This window comes from Salmo trutta, unplaced genomic scaffold (genome assembly GCF_901001165.1).
Source record: "Salmo trutta unplaced genomic scaffold, fSalTru1.1, whole genome shotgun sequence".
Taxonomy (NCBI): domain Eukaryota; kingdom Metazoa; phylum Chordata; class Actinopteri; order Salmoniformes; family Salmonidae; genus Salmo; species Salmo trutta.
In genome coordinates, this window is record NW_021822384.1 from 723,188 (window position 1) to 729,754 (window position 6,567).

Here is a 6,567-nt window from a genome sequence, read left to right on the forward strand (position 1 = left end):
GTCGAAAGGATTGGACCAAGGCGCAGCGTGTAAAGTGCTCATCTTCTTTTATTAACGTGAACACTTCACCAAAATAAACAATACGACAAAACAGTTCCGTAAGGTGCACAGACTATACGGAAAACAACCACCCACAAATCCAAAGGAAAAAACAGGCTGCCTAAGTATGGCTTCCAATCAGAGACAACGAAAGACACCTGCCTCTGATTGGAAACCATACTTGGCCACACATAGAAAATGAACATAGAAAATGTAAACTAGAACAAATCCCCATGAAACAAACCAACCCCAAAACACAAACACAACACCCACAAGACCTTCAATTAGAAGCAACGAGGAGAAGCTGCTTCCAATTGAAGGTCAACCCCATTAACTAAACATAGAAATAGAAAGACTAGAACATAGAAATAAACTAACAAGAACATAGCCCAACAAACCCCGAACCACATAAAACAAACACCCCCTGCCACGTCCTGACCAAACTGCAGTAACAAATAACCCCTTATACTGGTCAGGACGTGACAAAATGACCCCTTTTACTGGTCAGGACGTGACAGTACACCCCCGAAGGTGCAGACCCCGACCTGCACCTCAAAACAAAAAAAACCACAAAAACAACCCCAAACCTAAAGGGAGGGAAGGGAGGGTGGCCACTCTCAACCACGGTTCCTGTGCTACACCCCCCCCCCCTCGGCCAATCCTCCCACTACGGAGGTGGCTCTGGCTCCGGGCGTAGCTCCCGTTCTGCGCTGCCGACCCCCGCTGGAGGCTCTGGGCTGTAGACCGTTGCTGAAGACTCTGGGCTAAAGGCCGCCGCTGAAGGCATAGGAGGCGCCAGACTAGTAACACGCACCTCAGGGCGAGTGCAGGGAGCAGGCACAGGACGTACTGGGCTATGGAAGCACACTGGAGGGAGAGTGCGAGGAGCAGGAATCGGTCTCACCGGACTGGGGAGACGCACTAAGGGCCGAGTGCTCAAAGCAGGCACTGGCTGTACCGGGTTATGGATGCGCACTGAAAGGAGAGTGCGAGGAGCAGGCACAGGACGTACTGGGCCGTGGATGCGCACTGGAGGCCTGGAGCGTATGGCTTGCACAACCCATCCTGGCTGGATGCTCACCTCAGCTCGACAACTGCAGGGCGCGGGCACAGATCGCACCGGCCTGTGAATGCGCCCTGACGACACAGTGCGCAACACCGCACAACACGGTGCCTGCCCCGTCACTTGCTCCCCACAGTAAGCACAGGAAGTTGGCTCAGGACTCCACCCTGACTCTGCCCAACTCCCCGTGTGCCCCCCAATTTTTTGGGGGGGCTGCCTCTCGCACTTGCCTCTGGGTGGATATAGCGCCTCATAGTATCGCCGCTCTGCCTTCGCTGCCTCAAGTTCCTCCTTCGGTCGGCGATACTCCCCAGCCTGCCTCCAGGGTCCTTTCCCATCCAGGATTTCTTCCCAAGTCCATTTCTCCTGCTGCTCCATCCCACGCTGCTTGGTCCTTTGGTGGTGGGTGATTCTGTCACGGCTGTTTGAATGAGCGGACCAAAATGCAGCGTCGGTTTCGTTCCACATATTTATTAGTTAGTGAAACTTAATGCAATAACAAAGATAAACTTATTGCCAAAACAACAAACCGTGACGCAGGAGGAACAAACACACTCACAAAATATAATCACCCACAAAAGAGGAAGAGAAAAACCCCTACTTAAATATGATCTCTAATCAGAGGCAATGAGGATCAGCTGCCTCCAATTAGAGATCAACCCCAAACAATCCCAACATAGAAATAGAAAACATAGAACAACCAAAACCCCCCCCTGTCACGCCCTGCCCTACTCTACTATAGAACATTTTACTAGGGTCAGGATGTGACAGGGGTCATATAAGCAGACAATGAAAGCTTTTACAATATTCGATGATGACATTTCTCTAAAACAGGCTATAGGCTACATGTGCACCACCAAGTCAGAAAAGTAGGCTAAATCATTAGGGGGAAAGGGACAAAATTATTCAGGGAGGCACATGTGCTACTAACAGTTTACTACACAACATGACTTTCTTAGCTACAATATACATATCTCCCTGGCATATTACCTCATTTATGCAGCAGCATACAAGACATTTTTGGACTCACCTTGATGTGCTGTGCTCACTTGAACAGGTAGGTGGCGTGGCGGTCCTTCATGGGCAAATTATGTCATCAAACTTTGTCAATGTCTGGCATTCTCTGGATTTATGGTGCTTTCAAGACAACTGGGATCTCGGAAAAAAAACAAGGTTGAATCATGACGTTAGTCATCTTCAGGTCGGAGCTCTAGAAAGAGGCCTCACATTTCCCAGGTCCGAGTTTCCAGTTGTTTTGAACTCACTGAAGTCTCACATTTCCCAGGTCCGAGTTTCCAGTTGTTTTGAACTCACTGAAATCTCATATTTCCCAGGTCCGAGTTTCCAGTTGTTTTGAACTCACTGAAGTCTCACATTACCCAGGTTCGAGTTTCCAGTTGTTTTGAACTCACTGAAGTCTCATATTTCCCAGGTCCGAGTTTCCAGTTGTTTTGAACTCACTGAAGTCTCACATTTCCCAGGTTCGAGTTTCCAGTTGTTTTGAACTCACTGAAGTCTCACATTTCCCAGGTTCGAGTTTCCAGTTGTTTTGAACTCACTGAAGTCATGCTGGATTGACAGCATGACCAATGTCGAATCTTTATCTATTTAAGCTTGGAAAAGAGACCCTTCAACCCAGACTTGGACCACACATCCACTCCATTGAATAGCAGGCTAGTGACTGCTTTGCAATGCTTGCAGTTAGTCACTGATCCCTTCCAAACCACTCATTGTTGAATTTGCGATTTCAGTCCAATCAAAGCTACTGTAGATATAACGTGATTTGAGGTCACTTTGTCTGTGGCCAATGACCTTGAGCCTTCTTGGATGGCCACTTCTAATGTAACTCTACTTCCTTCTACCTTATTGTGGTCATTACCATAGGAATGGAAGTTCTTTGACCTGTTGCCCTCATGTCTTTATATGTCATTTATATCAACTCAGTTACACCACTACATTCTCCCTCATTTCAGTAGAAACCCCATTTTGTCTGTCTAATCAGACTAGTGAAAAACCAGCTGAAATCAAAACCAGCTGAAATGTATTGATCAGGGGTGCGTCCCCAAATGGAAGCGTGTTCCCTATGTAGTGCACTACTTTTGAGCCCTGTGGGCCACTATAAAGGGAATAGGGTGCCATTTGGGATGCAGCCCAGTTCTATGCATGCTATACTTCACCTTTCGGTCAGCTCTCACTAAAGCCTCCGTCCATATGAACGTGATGTCCCTGATGAGCTCTGACAGGAACGACTGTTACTACTCCTGTTATCAACACTCAAAGAGGGTGTGTGTGTGTGTGAGAGAGAGAGTGTGTTTGTCTAAGGGGGATTAGGGGTCAGAGGAGGAAGCATCTCTCTCTCTCTGTCTCTGTCTGTCTGTCTGTCTGTCTGTCTGTCTGTCTGTCTGTCTGTCTGTCTGTCTGTCTGTCTGTCTGTCTGTCTGTCTGTCTGTCTGTCTGTCTGTCTGTCTCTCTCTCTCTCTCTCTCTCTCTCTTTCTCCCTCTCTCTGTCTCCGTCTCTCCATCCCTCCTTCTCCATCCCTGCTCTGAGGTATATCAAAGCCTGCGTTGCCAGGGAGACAGCCTGCATGCATCAATAGTGTGTTCTCGCTCTCTCTTAATTAGCAATGTAAATATTCTCTCCTTCTTCCCCCTCTTTCTCTTCCTCCTTCTCTCCGTCTACTCAGCCAATCGTATTGTAGCCCTGGAGTCTCAGCCAATAGTATAGTAGTCCTGGAGTCTCAGCCAATAGTATTATAGCCCTGGAGTCTCAGCCAATAGTATTGTAGCCCTGGAGTCTCAGCCAATAGTATAGTAGTCCTGGAGTCTCAGCCAATAGTATTATAGCCCTGGAGTCTCAGCCAATAGTATTATAGCCCTGGAGTCTCAACCAATAGTATAGTACTCCTGGAGTCTCAGCCAATAGTATTATAGCCCTGGAGTCTCAGCCAATAGTATAGTAGTCCTGGAGTGGTGAACTGGGCCGTGTCACATCAGAGGCTCTGGTCAATAGGAGTGCCCTATATAAGGAAAAGGTTATCATTTGGGACTCAAAACTGTTGAACTGTGGGTCTGTAGTGACCTTTGACCCTTTGAGGATGAGGAAACAAAGAACAGCTGTGGAGCCCTGAAGGGTGTGTGTGTGTGTGTGTGTGTGTGTGTGTGTGTGTGTGTGTGTGTGTGTGTGTGTGTGTGTGTGTGTGTGTGTGTGTGTGTGTGTGTGTGTGTGTGTGTGTGTGTGGTTAAGTCATGTGGTATTTGGTGTTGTCATGTAATTGAGGAGCAGTCTCATCGTTGCCGGCACATAGTTCATAACACAAAGAGAGCTACACGTCTGTGACAAGAGGGCCTCTTTTCTTTCTGAGAGTGAGGGAGGACGAACAAGTGTGTGTGTGTGGAGCTGTTTAAAGCGTGTGAGGGTGAACAAGGCCTGCTGTGGTGCTAAGCTGAGCTCATCCCAGCAGAGACACTGGGCGCCCAGTCTGTGTGCGTCCCCCCGATTGGACCGTGCCTAGCTCTGCCAAACGGTAAGCCAGCCCTTGCAAAGATCCGATCAGTACAATCCCTGTGAGAATCAGTGCCAGTTGCTACCCACAACAGTTTTCAATTAAGATGTTTCATCAGGAAGTGAATTTTAAAATCACTTCCTGAATTGGCCCCCAAACCTGCTGCTTCTGTCATAAAACGAAAGAACAGATTTTATTTTTTAATTTAACCTTTATTTAACTAGACAAGTCAGACCCAATGAACCCTTCATATTACCTGTCCTCTATTGTTCCTCTCCACTATCATCTCCCACATCCAAACCCGCCTCTATCAATGAGACACAGCAGGAAGCAGACTGTAAGAGAGCCAGGCAGCCAGGCTCAGTGGTGCAGCGACACGAGTGACATGATTGACAGGTGAACTGAAGAGGTCTGTGTGGCACTAGTACGATTTTAAATATTCCATCATCATTAGTATACATTATCATTAAGGCCTAGTAAACATGGACACTCAGGCTCACTCATTCATATAACATGATATTTAGTAATTATAATAATTGTTGTTACTCTAATAGCCCTAATACATTACTGCACAGAGCCATGTTGCAAATGACCGACACTGAGCTGATCTTTGTTATCTAAGGGTTGTAGCGCCCCCTTCTGGGATTCTAAACCCCTGCTGGCTATTCTTTCATGTTGCGGAACACTTTCAAACTGGAATCAATAAAAAAGAAACGAAAAAATACCAACTTCAATAGATATTATTAGGCTGAAGACAGTGTAGGCTCCTCTCTCTCTCTCTGTCTATTATTAGGCTGAAGACAGTGTAGGCTCCTCTATCTCTCTGTCTATTATTAGGCTGAAGACAGTGTAGGCTCCTCTCTCTCTCTATCTATTATTAGGCTGAAGACAGTGTAGGCTCCTCTATCTCTCTATCTATTATTAGGCTGAAGACAGTGTAGGCTCCTCTCTCTCTCTGTCTATTATTAGGCTGAAGACAGTGTAGGCTCCTCTCTCTCTCTGTCTATTATTAGGCTGAAGACAGTGTAGGCTCCTCTCTCTCTATGTCTATTATTAGGCTGAAGACAGTGTAGGCTCCTCTCTCTCTCTATCTATTATTAGGCTGAAGACAGTGTAGGCTCCTCTCTCTCTCTGTCTATTATTAGGCTGAAGACAGTGTAGGCTCCTCTATCTCTCTGTCTATTATTAGGCTGAAGACAGTGTAGGCTCCTCTATATCTCTCTGTCTATTATTAGGCTGAAGACAGTGTAGGCTCCTCTATCTCTCTGTCTATTATTAGGCTGAAGACAGTGTAGGCTCCTCTCTCTCTCTGTCTATTATTAGGCTGAAGACAGTGTAGGCTCCTCTCTCTCTCTGTCTATTATTAGGCTGAAGACAGTGTAGGCTCCTCTCTCTCTATCTATTATTAGGCTGAAGACAGTGTAGGCTCCTCTCTCTCTCTGTCTATTATTAGGCTGAAGACAGTGTAGGCTCCTCTCTCTCTCTGTCTATTATTAGGCTGAAGACAGTGTAGGCTCCTCTCTCTCTCTGTCTATTATTAGGCTGAAGACAGTGTAGGCTCCTCTCTCTCTATGTCTATTATTAGGCTGAAGACAGTGTAGGCTCCTCTCTCTCTATGTCTATTATTAGGCTGAAGACAGTGTAGGCTCCTCTCTCTCTCTCTGTCTATTATTAGGCTGAAGACAGTGTAGGCTCCTCTCTCTCTCTCTCTATCTATTATTAGGCTGAAGACAGTGTAGGCTCCTCTATATCTCTCTCTGTTATTAGGCTGAAGACAGTGTAGGCTCCTCTCTCTCTCTATCTATTATTAGGCTGAAGACAGTGTAGGCTCCTCTCTCTCTATGTCTATTATTAGGCTGAAGACAGTGTAGGCTCCTCTCTCTCTCTGTCTATTATTAGGCTGAAGACAGTGTAGGCTCCTCTCTCTCTCTGTCTATTATTAGGCTGAAGACAGTGTAGGCT